The sequence below is a fragment of the Schistocerca gregaria genome, chromosome 8, assembly GCF_023897955.1.
Source record: "Schistocerca gregaria isolate iqSchGreg1 chromosome 8, iqSchGreg1.2, whole genome shotgun sequence".
NCBI lineage: Eukaryota > Metazoa > Arthropoda > Insecta > Orthoptera > Acrididae > Schistocerca > Schistocerca gregaria.
The window spans coordinates 152,025,132-152,042,703 of NC_064927.1; the positions used below are offsets into that span (position 1 = coordinate 152,025,132).

Consider the following 17,572-nt stretch of genomic DNA (forward strand, 5'->3'; position numbering starts at 1 on the left):
TCTCATGCACTTAACTTTCATGATATATTATCAGTAGCAACAGGAAAATTTCACAGTGAAGGTGACATGAAAATTAACGCACAATTAAGTGTTTACTAAAATTACTCAAAATCAGTGTATTGATCTGTGAACTGTAGTTTACTAATATTGATAAATGGTGGTTAAATCTGTTTTGATAACTCAAGGCTGTTTCTTGCATATAATTTTAAAATGACCGTTTATTTTCTATGTAATGAAATTTGATGTAGAAGCAATCCTCAAAACTACCGTCCAATATCCAAGACATCGACTTGTTGTAGAATCTTTAAACATATTCTGAACTCAAACATAATGAGGTATCGTCAACAGAATGACCTCGATGCCAACCAGCATTGGTTTAGAAAACATTGATCTTCTGAAACCCAACTCGCACTTCAATCACATGACGTACTGAAAGCTTTGGATCAAGTGAACCAGATAGATGCAGAATTTCTAAATTTCCAAAAATCATTTGACACAGTACCGCACCTAGACTTATTGTCAAAAGTTCAACCATATTAGGTATCAACTGAAATTTGTTACTGGTTTGAGGACTTTTGGGTAGGGAGGATGCAGCATGTTGCCTTGTATTGGAGAGTCATCGTCAGATGTAGAAGTAACTTCAGATATGCCCCAGGGAAGTGTGTTGACCCTTGTGGTTCATGTTGTATATTAATAATCTTGCAGACAATATTAATAGTAAAATCAGGCTTTTTTGCAAATGATGCAGTTATGTATAATAAAATGCTATCTGAAAGAAGCTGCTTTGATATACAGTCGGATCTTGATAAGATTTCAATGAGGTGCAGAAATTGGAAACTTGCTCTAAATGTTCAGAAATGTAAAATTTTGCACTTAAAGAAATGATTAAATGTAGTATCCTATGACTATAATATCAATGAGTTGTGTGGAATCAGCCAACTCGTACAAATACCTGGGTGTAACACTTCGTAAGGATATGAAATGGGATGATCACATAGGTTCAATTGGGACTGGGTGTTTGTGTTGTCCTCATCATCATTCATGACAGTGGCTAGATTGGATTGTGCAAAAGAACTTGGACTGTGTAGAAATTGGGACTTTGTACGAGTGCTGATGACCACCGATTTGAGCGCCATACAAACCAAATATTCTCCCTGCGGGTCTGGGGGTTATAATAGGCCTGAGGTATCCCTGCCTGCTGTAAGATGTGACTAAAAGGAGTCTTACACCTTTTGGTCTTTATGTGATGGCCCGCTGTATGGTTTGACCACCATTTTTCAAAATTTTCCCAAAGAGCGAACCAGTTGGGGAGGGGCTCCTTACATGGTGCATCATGTCCATCATACATTGAGATCTTGAGCCCACTTTCCTGTCGTTACATTTCAGTCCAACCCATCTCTTGGGTGAGGACACCTTCCTGGGTGCGTTTTCTACCATGCACTATGCAGTGTCGCTTTCTGCATTGACAATGACTGTAGACGTCTTTGCACCTGATATCCAGCACGGTAGCCTGTCCATTGTGGTGGGGCTGCCATGTACCCTGTCGGTTATAGCCCCCTGACCACAGTGATCATTCCGCTGATGCCTGAGCCCTTAACTCCCCACTATGCCAAAGGATAGATGCCCATCCCCCTGGGGCATCAGGACTCCCGGCAATGGCCATCTTGCCAGGTGGCCTTAATATGAGATCTGTGTCAGTCTTGAATAAAATAGCGTCCTCTGCCCAGTCATGGAGGTTACTCGCTTGGGACAAGCTGGGGGATATTTCTGTAACCATCATGCCCCATAAGAGCTTCGATATGGTCCAGGGTAACATATTTCACAGGAACCTTCTTTTGCAGTCTGACGATGAGCTGCACACCAGTTTAGAGCGGCGAGGTGAACATTTCGTCTGGCGTGTCCATCGAGGTACGAGGGATAATTAGGTTGCCACCACTGCCTTCATCTTCGCCTTCAAGGGTAATACATTGTCCAAGAAGGTGATGGTCTACCTCTGTGATGTAAAGCCCTATATCCCTCTCCAGATGCGGAAGTTCGACCATATGTCTTCCCGCTGTACTTCCAGCATCATACATCAAGATTGTGGATGCCCATCACATCATCCCACTACTCCATGTTCCCCTCCTCCCATCTGTGTCAACTGCGGAGAGCACCATTTCCCTTGCTTGTCAGACTGCAGGATTCTCCAGAAAGAAAGGAAAATCATGGCGCATAAGACCCTGGACTGACTGACCTACAATGAGGCTAAAAGAAAATTTGAACGCCTGCATCCTGTACATATGACATGATCTTACACTGCCACTTTAACAGTTCTAGCACCATCAGCTCTGCCAACTCCAGCCACCTCTCAGAGCTGGAAGACTACACCTGCCCCCTTGATGGTGGGTGCATTTCCCTCCCTGTTGCTCCCGCACCACCTGCTTCAGGAGCAATGTGTCTCCCCCCCCCCCCCCCAGCCATCGGAGATGTCTGTCCCCACTTCTAAGTCCAGAGAAGTGCGAGTCTTCTTCAGCTTCTCTCACTAGGAAGGGGTCTCTTGGGTCACTCCCTGCCCATGGAGATTCTGGCGCCTGCTGAGGACCTAGGTCTTGCCAGACACTCACACTATGGATATAGATTGCTCAGGCAATACATCGGTGGCAGCAGGTGACATTGAGGTGTAAACTGCCTCTTTGAATGTTCCATGGCTTCTCAGTCTGATATCATCCTCCAGTGGAATTGTGGTGGTTTTTCCAACTGCCTGGGTGAGGTACGGCAACTGTTAAGCTTTACACCTGCTATCTGCATTTCCCTCCAGGAAACCTGCTTCCCATCCATGCACACCCCTGCCCTCCGTGGCTATAAGGGATATTACGGGAACTGTAGCTACTATAATCAAGTGTCAGGTAGAGTTTGTATTATGTCCTAAACTCAGTCTGTAGTGGCACTGTGCCCATTCAAACTTCCATTGAAGCTGTGGCTGTCAGAATAAGAACGACGTAGGAAATAACTGTATGTAGTGTATATCTTCCTCCAGCTGGTGCAGTACCCCTAAATGGTATTAGCTGCAATGATTGATCAACACCCTAAACATTTCCTACTTCTGGGAGATTTTAATGCCTATAACCCCATGTGGGGTGGTACCATGCTGACTGGCGGAGGCAGAGATGTCGAAACTTTACTGTCGCAATTTGACCTGTGCCTTTTAAATACTGGGGCTGCCACACATCTCAGTGTGGCTCATGGTAGTTACTCAGCCATTTATATATCAATTGTCATCCCAGGACTTCCCCCATATATCCCCTGGAGAGCACATGACGACCTGTGTGGTAGTGACCATTTCCCCATCTTCCTGTCACTGCCTCACCATCAGGCACACGGACACCTGCCCGGATGGGTTTTTAACAAGGCAGACTGGGGAACTTTCACCACTGCTGTCACCACTGAATCTCCCCACACGGTAACATCAATTTGATGGTTGAGCAGGTGACTACAACAATTGTTTCTGCAGCTCACCTTCTCTTTATGCAAATGACTTCTGCGTTTCGTACTGCTGCTCCAGTTCTGATGTAACTGATTGTCGTCTACAAGGAGCCATCCGCAAGGTCCAGTCATGGGCTCTAGCCCATAGCTTTGTTTTCTGCCATGAAGATGTGTGTCGCGCATTTATGTTGGCATCGTACCGTTCATCCAGAACCAGCATTTTACCTTAATGACGATCGACTCACAGTAGTGGAGACATATCAGTTCTTAGGTCTGGTTTTCGATGCCCGTTTGACTTGGTTTCATCATCATCAGCTTAAACGTAAGTGTTGGCATGAAAACTTAATGCCCTCCACTGCCTGAGTAACACAAAAGGGGGTGCAGATCGCTCTACTCTGCTGCAGCTCTACAGAGCCCTTGTTCAATCCCCCCTTGACTGTGGGAGTGTGATTTATGGTTTGGCATTGTCCTCAGCATTGTGTTTGCTCGACCCGTTGCACCATTGCGGAGCTAGACTAGCAACAGGAGCTTTTGTGAAAAGTCCGGTGTCAAGCATACTGGTGGAAGCTGGAGTCACTCCATTGAAGATCAGCCGTGCACAGCTGCTCTCCAGTTATGTTGGACACATTCATAGCTCTCCTGAGCATCCTAATTACCATCTTCTATTCCCAGCCATGGTGGTTCACCTCCAGCATAGGCAGCCCAGGTCAGGGCTAATGATTGCGGTTCGTGTGCAATCGCTTCTGCCTGAACTGGAGTCCATCGCTTCACCACCTCTCCTCAAGGTCCATTTATGTACACCTCCGTGGTGTAGCTGTAGGCTGAAGCTTCACCTGGACCTTTCGTCTGGCCCTAAGGACTCCCTTAACCCTGTGGCTCTCCGCAGTTACTTCCTCTCGATTCTTGAAGTGTTCTGAGGCTCTGGTTTTCTCCAACGGCTCAGTGTCTGATGGTAATGTTGGCTTCGCCTTTGTCCACATATGTCATATTGAACAGCATTCCTTGCCTGATGGCTGCAGCATATTCACTGTAGAGCCAGTGGCCATATCTCGTGCACTTCAGTATATCTGTTCATGCCCCAAGGAATCGTTTCTTCTTTGTACTGACTCCTTGAGCAGCCTACAAGCTATTGACCAGTGCTACTCTCACCATCCGTTTTTGGTGTCCATGCAGGAGTCTGTCTATGCCCTGGACCAGTCCAGTCATTCAGTGGGGTTTGTGGGGACACCAGGACACGTTGGATTCCCAGGCAACGACCTTGCCGACAGGTTGGCCAAACAGGCTACACGGAAGCCCCTTCTGGAGATGGGCATCTCTGAACCTGACCTGCATTCTGACTTAATGCTGTAGGGTTTTTCGGCTTTGGGACTGCGAGTCATGAAGGACACCTTGAATGTGTGAAAGTCTTCCATGTGGGGCTCTTGCAGGGAATCAGTTGTCCTCTGCCGGCTCTGCAGTGGTCATGCTTGGGTGGTCCACAGTTACCTTTTGCGCCATAAAAACCCACCTCAGTGTCGGTGTGGTGCCCGGTTGGCAGTGGCCCATATTTTGGTGCACTATCCCACTTTGACTGCCTAGCCACGAAATTGTGGGTTACCGGACTTGTTGCCACCCATTTTATCTGACAACGCTTTATTGGCCGATTTAGTTTTACATTTAAGTCATGAGGGTGGGTTTTATCATTTGAATCTCAGTTTTCGCACATGTCCTTTGTCCCTCTTTGTCCTCCACCCTAGTGTTTTTAGTGTGGACGTTTTAACATGTTGCAGTGTGGCTGGCTGGTTTTTCCTTTTTATTCTCGTGGTCGGGCAGCCACTGTAATCTGCTTTCTTGTTTTGCTCTCTTCTGCTTCTAGTGTCTCTCTGTTGTTTTCTTGTCATCTTTTGTTCCTTGTAGAGTTTGTTGCCTTTTCTTCGTTCTTTTGGTTTTTCCTTTCTTTCCATTTTGTATTATGTCTCGTCTGTCCTCTCCTCACACTTGGGGCATTGTTTTATTAGGGACAAGGGATCAATGACCCCATAGTTTGGTCCCTTCTCCCCTCTTTTAAACCAATCAACTATCTGACCAACAAACCAAACAGATACGTTCAGTTTTAGTTAAAGCAGGTGGTAGACTTCGGTTTATTGGTGGAATGCTGGGAGTGCAATCTGTTTACCAACGAGATTGCTTACAAATCACTTGTGCAACCGATTCTAGAATATTTCTCAAGTATGTGGGACACCTACCAAATAAGACTAACATATGATACTGAACATTATCAGAGAAGGGCAGCATGGGGAATTACACGTTTAATTCATGTGAGAGAGTCAGAGGTACTGAAGGAACTGAATTGGAAGAACCATGAAGATAAATATAAACTACCCTTGAGAAAGTCTGTTAACAAAGTTTCAAGAACCAGCTTTAAATGATTACCCTAGGAATATACTATAACCCTGTACATTTCTCACATAGGAACCATGAGGATAAGATAAGAATAATTACTGTGTGCACAGAGGCATTCAGACATTCTTCACATGCTCCATATGTGAGTGGAACAGGATGAAACCCTGGTAACTTGTACAGTGGGACATATCCTCTGCCATGCACCTCATGGTGGTTTGTAGAGCATAGATGTAGATGCGACACGAAAATAGCACACATTGGCAAAAATTGACCAAATTTGGCCAAATAAAATGCCTAATTTGGCAATAATTGCCCAGTTTGTTAAAAATAACAGTGCATTTAGCAAAATAAATAATACCAATTTTGGGAAAAAACAAATGTGACAGAAGAGGATGTCGAAGTTGGCAGAAGAAGACACCAAAGTTGGCGGAAAAGGAAATGAATTAAACAACAAAAAACACTGAATTTGGCAAAAAAATTCATATTTGGTAAAAAATAATGTTAACTGTTGCAAAAAGTATATTCGGTAAAAAAACATCGAATTTGGCCATAGAATGAAGCAGTTCTTTTCTGTCCTCAATGGTCTGCCATTTTTTGACAATAAATTCTGGATACCCCTTAGACATAAAGTATTTCATGTCAGTCAATTCTGAGTTTTCTCATTTATTTGTACCAATTTTCAGAAAAAAATTTCATTTTATGGTTCCCATAAACAGAACTTTCTAAATGTAAAATAATGTGAAGTTGTACATTAATATACAAGTAATCATCATAAATTAGACCTGGAATATACGTTGGTATTAGCTGTACACAGCCACACTTTCGTGTCCATCCATCTTCCCCTCTCCCTTTCGTAGTCCATCTCCTCCTTTCTACCTGTCACCACCTCCCCCCCCCCCCCCCTCTCTCTCTCTCTCTCTCTCTCTCTCTCTCTCTCTCTCTCTCTCTCTCTCTCTCTCTCTCTCTCTCTCTCTCTCTCTCTCTCTCTCGCCCCCCTCCTTCTCGCCCCCCCCCTCCTTCGAAGGGGCTGTCCTGTACCCACCACTTGTTTGTAGCCCCCTAATAATGCACCGATCACATTGCTGATGCCTGAGTTGCAAAATCCCCACATATGTCAAGGAATAGATGCCAGTCTTCTTGGGGCATCAAGACTCCCTGTAATGGCTACTGTGCCAGGTGGCCTCGGCTGTGGCGGATGGCACCTGTGGGAAGAGCCCCTGATTGGATGGGTGCCATCAGGACAGATGACACACAGTGAAGTGGACCAAGTCATCTGTTATTGCATACTGAATGGCCCCAGCATCACTAAGAACAGGAAGGTGGAATTCTGTGCTGAGAGGTATAACCCCAAAATTGTTAATCTCCCTAGCTGCATCATGGGAGGAACATAGGGTTACAGAAAGAACAACGCCATATTTGCCTGGTTATTTAATGTTCAGCAGAACTGATGGAGGCTCCTTTTCTGTTACAGAGCCTCATTTTTTTTAGAACACCTGGAGGGTAAGTTTGGGGATGTCCAAAATGCACAGTGAGTCTGTCCTGATTCAGGCAGCATCCCCAGCCCTGGCAGGAGCATTACTTGCGTGTGACAAGCTTGGTGATATTTGTGTTTTGGTCACTCCCTTCAAAAGCCTCAGCATGGTCCAGAACATTATTTTTCATCGAAATCTGTTGTAATCAATGAGGTATGCACCTATTTAGAACTAGGTGCCCTTTTGTCCAGCATGTCCATAAGGGACCTAAAGATAATAGGGTTGATACTGGTACCTTCATCTTTGCCTTTGAGGGTGATTCATTACCTGTAATAGTCAAAGTGATAGTTTACTGAACATTCATCCCCCAATGCTGGAAATTCAGGTACATGTCTTCCCAGTGCACTTCCAGTGCCACATGTCAAGACTGCAGACATCAAATGTATCCGAATACTCGGCATGTGCCCCTCCTACCGGTGTAAACTGTGAAGAGCACCACTCCCCTGCTTGCCAGACTGCATGGTTCTCCAAAAGTAGACAAAGGTTATGGAGTATAAGACCCTGGACAGGCTGACTTACCAGGAGGCTAAAAAGAACTATGACCAGCTGCACCACATTTGCTTGGCATCTTCGTATGTTGGAGCTACAACAGCATCACCCTTGCTGTCGATGGCAGTTCCCTCATCTCTGCTTCGTACAGTGGGCCTTCAGGGCCGCCCAACTACATTTCCACTTTGGTTGTTGGTGGCATTTCTTCTTCTGCTACTCCTAAAGCATCTGCTTTGGGAGCAACGCCTTCTCGAATGCCAGGGAAATCAGTCCCCAACCCCCAGCTGGAGAATCAAAAGCCTCCTCTGGCTCTTGCTTTCCTTGATAAACATAAATATAAAATGACTCGATTGGTTAACAAGTAATGTAGCCCATGCCAATGTGTCTGGAGACTCGGCGCATATTTTTGAAATCTGTTCCAAAAGATAACTGTGTATCTCTTTTGTTCTCTCTCAGCATCATAACTCCTAGGAAAAAATGTATAAAATCTTTCTCTCCACATCTTGTGAAACAATTGGAAACGAGATGGCAGCAGTGTTAAAATTGCTCAAGTGAGCACCTAATTGATAATGTAGGGTACATATGGAGGAAAAGATGTCACAAAAGTTACATAAAACCATAAATTTAAATGGAAACTCTTATGTTGCAACCACAAGAGTTCTGATACATTACAGTACGCCTGTAATGAGTGAAATTGTGTTCTAGGAATGCATAGGACATCAGTTGTTCCTGGATCTTTTGCAGGGATGCAATGCAAGTAGCAAGAGGTTAGGGTTAGGTGTGGTGTAAGGATTGACCAATATATTTAATAGTTTGCATATACACTGAAGTACCACTTAAAGGAGTACAACATGGTAATGAAATTTTTGTAAGATTCTATATTCACTGTACGTTGAGTTCAGAAATCAGTGACCCAAACAGTACAAGCAGCTCGCAAACATTTTTGAGAAACATTACTTTGAAGTTCTCCAAACTACTTTAATTCACTGAAAGACAACTTTTGACAAGCATGTCTCTGTCAGCAGCACTCAAGACACAAACCCTGTATCACTTGTTTCAGTCTCTTTTTGGTCAGTATTTCTTTTGGGTATTTTTTCTTTTCCTCCAGTTCAAGTACCTGTGCCACTTAAAAATAAAATTTTCAAATAAATGTTGTTAACACATTTATAATTACAATTTTTTAAAAGTTCACATCTTATATCATCGAAAACATTTTCATGGTTCTGTTCATTGGATTAAATGTACATATGTGGCAAACTTATTTTTCATGTTGTTGTTGTCTTCAGTCCTGAGACTGGTTTGATGCAGCTCTCCATGCTGCTCTATCCTGTGCAAGCTTCTTCGTATCCCAGTACTTACTGCAACCTACATCCTTCTGAATCTGCTTAGTATATTTTTACCCTCCATGCTGCCCTCCAATACTAAACTGGTGATTCCTTGATGCCTCAACACGTTTTACCAATCGATCCCTTCTTCTAGTCAAGTTGTGCCACAAACTTCTCTTCTCCCCAATCCTATTCAATACCTCCTCATTAGTTATATGATCTACCCATCTAATCTTCAGCATTCTTCTGTAGCACCATATTTCGAAACTGTTATTCTCTTCTTGTCCAAACTATTTATTGTCAATGTTTCACTTCCTTAAGTGGCTACACTCCATATGAATACTTTCAGAAACGACTTCCTGACACTTAAATCTATTTTTCATGTGAAGTTTGAAATGTAGAATGCAACAAGTCTTCTGGTAGTAGCATTGCTTCTCTCCCCCTCCCTTTCTCACAATACCACAGAATACTAGAGAATGCCTATATAAGGAGACGTTAAGTGCTTGTTGTCTGCTGCTTCAGCATTGAATGCTGAAATGCTACTAGTCACAAGTGTTCCTTGTAGGAAGGTAATGTATCCCTACTAACCATTGTGGAATTCAACAAAATCTTTTGTATCCAAGCAGCTGTGGTCCACTTTGCAGGTAATTTCAGTAGTGTAAGCATCACACCAGTGTCATAAGACCTGATGATGGCAAAAATTGTCAACTAATATTAAGGTGCATATTGTGAAGTTTGTAAACACACACAGACAACAAGCACTTAACTTTCCCTTATATAGGCATTCTCTAGTATCGTGTTCCCTCTCAGTTCAAATGCAATTTTCATTCAGAATAATTTGATATGTGCTAATTATCATACAATTTATGCATTTTATATTTAAATGATGTAATATTTGAATTGAATAAAAAAATGATGATTGAAACAAGACTCTAACCAGTGATCAAGCAGTTGGTGGTCTTGAGCACTACTGATAGTGCCACGCAACGTGTCAAATTTGTCTGTCATGTAGTGAAGTAATCAGTTGGAGATGTACAGTCGATTTTCTCAAGAAAGAGCTGCATCAAACTGCTTCTGAAAGTTCATATTTTAGTTCTGTACTTCACATACCAAAAAAGGAAAAATACAAAAATCTGATTAGCGTATGGTCACCTAAATAGGGAGGGGTGGCAAGAACAGACTGATTGTTGGCGACTTCTTAAAATAATACAAAGCATGAAACACTTGCCCCAGTTAACTGTTCCTGTCACCAAGCAGAGAGCAAAATCTTAATCCTGCCACATAGGTCTGTAATGTTATTTCACAACTCTCAAAATTACCCTAATCGTGGAACATTTAATGTCATTGTGACCCAGCAATCCTCAATGATATTAATTACCATCAGCATGATGTAAACACAAGGTGCTAGTTCATTGGGAACTTATGCAAGAGGTGAGGCAAGCTGCATGGCCATCACGAACACCAAGGGATGGTATTACAGTGGCCGCTGGGCTGAATTGCCAACACAAAGACAGCCTCTGCTCAATACAGCATGAAGTAGTGCCTGGTAGCTTCTGTTACTATTGTCAATATCTGTTTCAGTAATGTTGTTGGCTTTGTCAAGCACTGACACTTCGTCCCAATCCCTTCTCCACAAAAACCAGATGGTGTCCTCATTTGTAACATAGATTCAGTGAGGATTATTACATCTTTAAAGTGTGTAGGTAGCTGTACAAAGTTTAATACCTGCATCTTGCATCATCTCCCGCACTCCACCTTTAATTTATAGTGCTTGGCAGCTGCAGAAAAGCTTCACACTACTTTGCACCACTCTTATATCCAGAAAAATGGTCAATACCATTCGTGTAGAACTGTTAAATTTTACTTCGGTGCTCAAGGCCACACCACCTTTAATTTTGCACTTCTGCTACCATAAAACTAACAGATGTCTTCATTGGCCTGAGTCTTCAAATCTAAAACGCCTTTATGTGTGCATGTATATTGGATATTAATTTGTTTTTTCCTTGCAGATTCATATTCAGCATATTTAACTGACTACTTAAATCCAAGGTACGTCAGCTACAGTGTGTCTGGGAGTTCTGGGACACATTTGCATTTTTATATCAAAAAAATCTTTTCAGTACTGCATCTCTACTTACCCATTTCAATTCACAATAATACAACATAGTCTCTGTATGTCCATCTTTTTAGAAATGGTTGCAGGACTTGGCTGTTCGACAGAGAATCCCAAATTAAATACCTTTCAGCCATCAATTTTCAACTTTATTTTAATTGGCAACCAGTTTCAGCATTGTATTACACCAGGCCTTGCTACAGTTCTCTCTTCAACTATCACCTGCCAAATGTTAAGATAAACATTCCCTTGTTTATCTAACAGTCAGTAGGTGATGGTTGAAAACTGGTTGCCAATTCCAATAACATTGAAAATTGATGGCGGAAAGGTATTTAATTTGACATTCCCTAGTACAAGATATGTCCGTGATCTGCTTCTACATCTGACAGACCGTTGAAATTGACGATGTATCAACACATTTTTTCTGATGAAGTGTGCAGTGGATATCACAATGTCCTTTACTTCTTTCCATTCAAGAAATTTGCAGCATACCACAACAGAAAGTTGATAGGATATCACAACCTGTCTGTAAGTTTAGTTTTAATTCTCATGTTTCTGCCTCCATCAATTGTAACATTTACCAATTTTAGCAGTGGTAATTGCATTGATAGTAATGTTTGGTCTAAGTAGTGAAATAAATCTTCCCCTGTAGCCATTCCTTTCAAACTGCAAAACTCAAATATATTGAAGTTGTGATCAATTCTGTAAACAGGTATTAGTAGCTGCTCAGTATCTGAGAAGTCATCACTTTCATTGATACCTAAAGAGAGCCACTCAAATAATTGTTCCTATTCCTGAAGTTGTTCATATTAATTATTGCCTGAACCTGGAGTATGCTGAGAGGACATCCTGGCAGATAGAAAAATATCCCACTAGTGGCGCAAAGGCAGCAGTTGTCATGGCCAACATTTTGTTCGGTCATCATTGTTACTCACATTTCAATTTCGGTGTGAAATCAAAATAATTCTGAATGGCAAGACCTTTATTTGTAAAACAGTTATGAGCTGCAAGAAGACAGACTGCATGGCATCTTGGCGGTCACAGCTCTACATGATAAATCATTGAAGTCACTGTCTCCTGTAGATTGATGATCCATTTTCGCATCCTGTAATGCCTCTCACTTTGGTGTAAGTTGCCAAGGAGAGTGTCACCATTCTGATGAGGTAAACACAATTTCCAACCTTCATTAGCAGCCTTCCTTTTAAATAACATGCCTTTGCCCAGGCTGGAGGCACCTCACACTCCCTTGTGCTGCTCTTCCTAACAATATCTAAAATGCTCCCTATTGTTTTTTCTGACCACACAACAACCAATCTCTGGTTCAGTGGTAATATGAATGTCGATTTACTCACTTAAGACATATTCATTCTGACACCTAGTATTGCATGCAAACTGGACAAAACAATTATTCACTGAAAACGTAAAATACAAAAACAATAAACTGAATGTTTGCTGGCCAATGCTACATCGACTGCTTCATCCTGTGTGGTCTGCAAAGTGAGACAGATGCCTAAACATAAATTTTTATGATGCGCTGATTGCATGGTAATGGACCTTGACTTAAGCCCGCCTACCTCGGCACTGTGTATCACCTCACTGATTATAATTCTGGGATTGTGCAGGACCTACCTGCTTGCCATTTTCAAAAACCATGGTCATACAATGCACTTCCTCCATAACTTGATAAAGGAGAGAAAAACACTTACGTTCGTTACAGAAAGGTTTTGATCAATGAGCCAGTATGAGAAAATTTAACTTTCAAAGGGAAACAAATTACTTTGAAGTGCAGTAACATCTTAAAATAATACTAAGCAGAAGCATTATGGCTTCTTCGGAACACTAAGCACAAAACACTTTCCCCAGTTACAATTATGAAAGCAGAGACAGAAAAATCTTAGTTCTGTCACACCATGCATGTCTTACAGATTATTTAAGGAGTCACAAAATGCCCACAATCTTAGAACAATTACCATCATGTATGAAGACCCATCAGTCTTCAGTGAGTTTAATTACTATCAGAAAGACGTGAGCCAAGCTGTGGAGCTGAGTCACTGTTGCCAACATAAAGGGATTGTATTACAATGGCTACTTGGCTGAACTCCTAACACTGAAACCGCCCTTGGTGTAATACAGCATGGAGAGTCTGGTAGCTTATCTGTTTAAATTCACAATACCTATTTCGGCTATGTTGCTGGCTTTATCAAGCACTTGGGCAGGTATCTGTAAAGTGCTCAGTCACAATGACCATATCATAGTGGTACCGATTTGGAGAGTGCAGAATAATTTCTTTAACTGAATCAGTTATTATGCAATGTTTTCATATTATTTCATTTTAAATATTGTATTTTATGTAAAACCTATGTCACATATTGATCTTTAACACAGTTATATATGCTGTATAACTTGTATATATGTAACTTGACTTTAATTGCTGTAATAGCTAAACGACAATAAAATTTCATTCATTCATTCATTTATTCATTCCTTGAACCTCGGTTCAGTGCAGAGTGACTATTATTTTTATTAATCTTTTTGTATCCATAATTAGGAGGCTGCATAAAATTAATTCATTCTCTTTGCCTCACATCCTTCTCTCTTAAATGCTAAAAGAGCACTTGTCAGATCTAAAAAAGCTTTGCACTATTTTCCATGTCTTCCCTGCCTAGATAAAGGGACAGTCTCATTCTTGCAGGGAAAGTGTGTCCTTACAGGGAATCTAAGCCTTAACTGGAGAACCTGGCAGCAGTATTACTCGACCAACATGTCTAGACACTTCCCATTTGCCATACAATCCTTTCCAGCAAGGACACACCATAATATTTGCCATGTTGATGCTCAGTGACCTTATGCCCTGATGCATAATTTGAGCCCATGGTAGCTCATTAAATCAGTTACATGCACACAAAATAAATGTTTCCTTTTTTGAATGTGAATAAATCAAGTTAACACTAGCTCAGGAAATCAGTTCACATGGGTGTGGTTGTGCATGTGCGCACGTGTTCTTTCTGTACCAGCTATCTCTAAAAGAAGGGCATTGCTCGAGAGCTTACCAACATTTGTTTGAAGTCTTGATATTTGCTTACAGATCACTGAATGGTGTAGCTATACATTAGAGCATACATTTATCATCATTCAGCTTATGAAAGCTTTAGTTTTCAGTCAATAACACCACCACATTCCATTTACCAGGTGCTGTATTAATGCTTTGATTCATGGCCTTAAAATTTATGGTAGTATTCGTGACATTTTCTTCATAGTCCATATTTTTGTAAAGAGACATCGTTAAACATTAGTTTTAGCTTCTTTCTTGAGGCACTTGATGGAGGATGTTCAGGTATATTATTAGAAATGCTTGAATATCTTTTTATCTCATGTTTACACTAAAACTGTTAATTTATGTCTCTTTTTTTCTCCTAAATTTTGCATGAGAGAGAACATTTTTTCACAAGTTTTTTCTTCACAAAATAGGCCTGCATAAAGTAACGCACACACATCAAAAAGTTTTGCGTCATCCCGCTTCCCAGAACTCCTGAAGATAGAAGTTGAGTGTGGATATTGTATCACAGACAGTCTTCTTGACTGTTCAGAGATGTCACTAAACCTTCCCAAAGATGTAAACAACCATGCACGAGCAGTGCTTATTAGATGGAGGGAGTCAGGCAACCAATCAGTTAGTCCTTCCACCAGGAAGGAGGTACCCGGCTCATGTTGTCTGTAGTTAAACCATGCCTAGACGGTCATACTGCAGCTCCATTGCATCCGCGTTGTTACTTTGTGCCAGGCAGGGCTCTCAACAAGGAAAGTGTCCAGGTGTTTCCGAGTGAACCAAAGCAATATTGTTCAGACATGGGGGAGATGCAGAGAGACAGGAACTGTCAATAACATGCCTTGCTCAGGCCGTCCAAGGGCTACTATGCAGTGGATGACCACTACCTACGGATTATGGCTTGGAGGAACTCTGACAGCAACACCACCATGTTGAATAACGTTTTTCATGCAGCCACAGGACATCGTGTTACAACTCAAACTGTGCGCAATAGGCTGCATGATGAACAATTTCACTCTCGACATCCATGGCGAGGTCCATGTTTGCAAACAAGGCAACAACATGCTGAATGGACTGCTCAGGATCGGCATCATGTTCTCTTCACCGATGAGTATCACATATGCTTTCAACCAGACAATTGTTGGAGACGTGTTTATTGGCAACCCAGTCAGGCTGAACACCTTAAACTGTCCAGGGAGTGCAGCAAGGTGGAAGTTCCCTGCTGTTTTGGGGTCGCATTATGTGGGGTCGATGTACGCCACAGGTAGGCACCGTAACAGCTGTAAAATACATGAAAGCCGTCCTCCGACCGATAGTGCAACCATATTGGCAGCATATTGGTGAGGCATTAGTCTTCGTGGATGACAGTTCGCGCCCCAACCGTGCACATCTTCAGGATAACGACATAGCTCGACTAGAGTGGCTCTTCCAAAATTCTTTTTATTGTCATTGAGAACTGTGCTGGGGAAAATAATGTGAAACGATTGTCAAAAACATATTCCTGTTTCTTGTGTTTTATTTATTTATTTATTTATTTATTTTTTTTTAATTTGAAACTCATAAACTGATTTCACATTTATCCTTTATATTTGAAAAGCACACATCTAAAATTCTTCAGTGTTTCATTGTCATAATAAAGAAAGTCATTTTATGTTTCCGTACTACTAGAGCAAACACTAACAGAGAATAGTCCACAATTTGGCCATACACCTGATACTTTGGGTATTAACCATGTAGCCATCTTCAAGGTGCATCATTGACTGTATCCATGTGTGATTGTGTACACACTAAAAAGTTAGTCCCTCCTAATTCAGATATATTCTGTGGAGTGAAACGTGCATGTGTCACAGGTCCATAGTTTGCTCCCACACCAAGGTTAAATTGGTGGAGGTTTTCTATTTATTTATTCATTCGAATCATTCATATATATACTTAAACTTCTGCTTTCCTTTCAAAAATGTAATTTCTTTAAATATGAACCAAAAGTTAATCCTTTCTTCCAGAAATTTGTCTGCTGAATTAATAGGTGAGAGAGAAATGAATTAGTAGAGAAAGGGGGGTAGAGTGTCCATATTTTTGTGAACTCTTTAACACACTTCTTTGTTTCATCAGTTGCATTGGGAAGATTTGTTTACCTTGTCGTTTTCTTTTTTCTTTTTCTTGCAACATGTATTTCTACATTAATTAATTTCTATGTGTATAAATACTAACTGTTCATGCAATTTTGTTTTATATTTTAAGTGACTCTTGAGTTACGCAATGTTAGGGTTTTTCATGTCTTACATTACTTCTGTACTTCCAAATAATGATTGTAAATAGTAAATATTACCTACAGTGTATTTAACTGAATGTGTGCACCCCCTCCCCAAAATAAATCAGTTGCACTAATGACAAGAACAGTACAAATCAATTAACACAAGCTCAAACTTTTGGAATTAACTGTTGTTCATTTGATAGCAAAGAAGGAAACTATATAGAAGGAAGTAATAGGCTTAACATTGTGACCAAGTAGTGAAGCCAAAATAAAACATGATTCTGATGGACTATTTTTGCAATGAAGACAGGTTACTTAAAAAAATTAGGTTAAGTTAAAATGTGTCTTTGTGGTGGGGAGGGTGGTTATAGGATCATTATTATTCTCATTATTGTTGCTCTTTTTGTTTCAGGATGTGGTGATGGTTTTAACCAGACAAAGAATGTTGCTGCTTCATGAGAAATGTAGTTTGTTTTGCTATATCATGTAAAGGAAAAATGGTAAGATAATATTCTGTTAACAGGATTTTTTACAGAATGTAATTATCATTTCCAACATTTCCAGTTAATCTCAAATCATTATCTCTAAGATTACGGAAGTTAATTCAGAAAGTATTCTGTATTTCTTTACAAATTATCATCAATAAAATATATTTTGTATTGTTCAGCATTTGTTACTTACACTCTCATCCTGCCCTAAATTTTTTCCTGCCTTATACCAAAAGCCTTTGCAAACTCTGTGACTTGAATTTAATTTAAGTTTAACTTTTGTGATAATCAAAATAAAATGTGAAGGTGTAGGTATTTATTAACTCTACTTTTCACTTTAAAGTACTGTTACTTTATTTTCTTGATCATCTACAACCCAAACTGATAGACAACAGTATGAACACGGTTACTAGCTGTAGCACACTTGCGACAACCCACACACTCAGATGCTTGTGCCGGGGTTGGTAGAGGGGCCAACAGG

General features: G+C 41.0%; 1 long non-coding RNA gene across 2 annotated transcripts in view; it reads left to right on the plus strand.

Annotated features, from left to right (window-relative positions):
- LOC126284999 (uncharacterized) overlaps positions 1 to 17,269 on the plus strand; it is a 40,478-nt gene extending 23,209 nt beyond the window's left edge. For both annotated transcript variants that reach the window (XR_007551588.1, XR_007551589.1), the window contains one exon: positions 17,016 to 17,269. This is a non-coding gene — a long non-coding RNA (uncharacterized LOC126284999). The remainder of the gene's footprint in view (positions 1 to 17,015) is intronic.
- Positions 17,270 to 17,572: the final 303 nt, after the last annotated feature.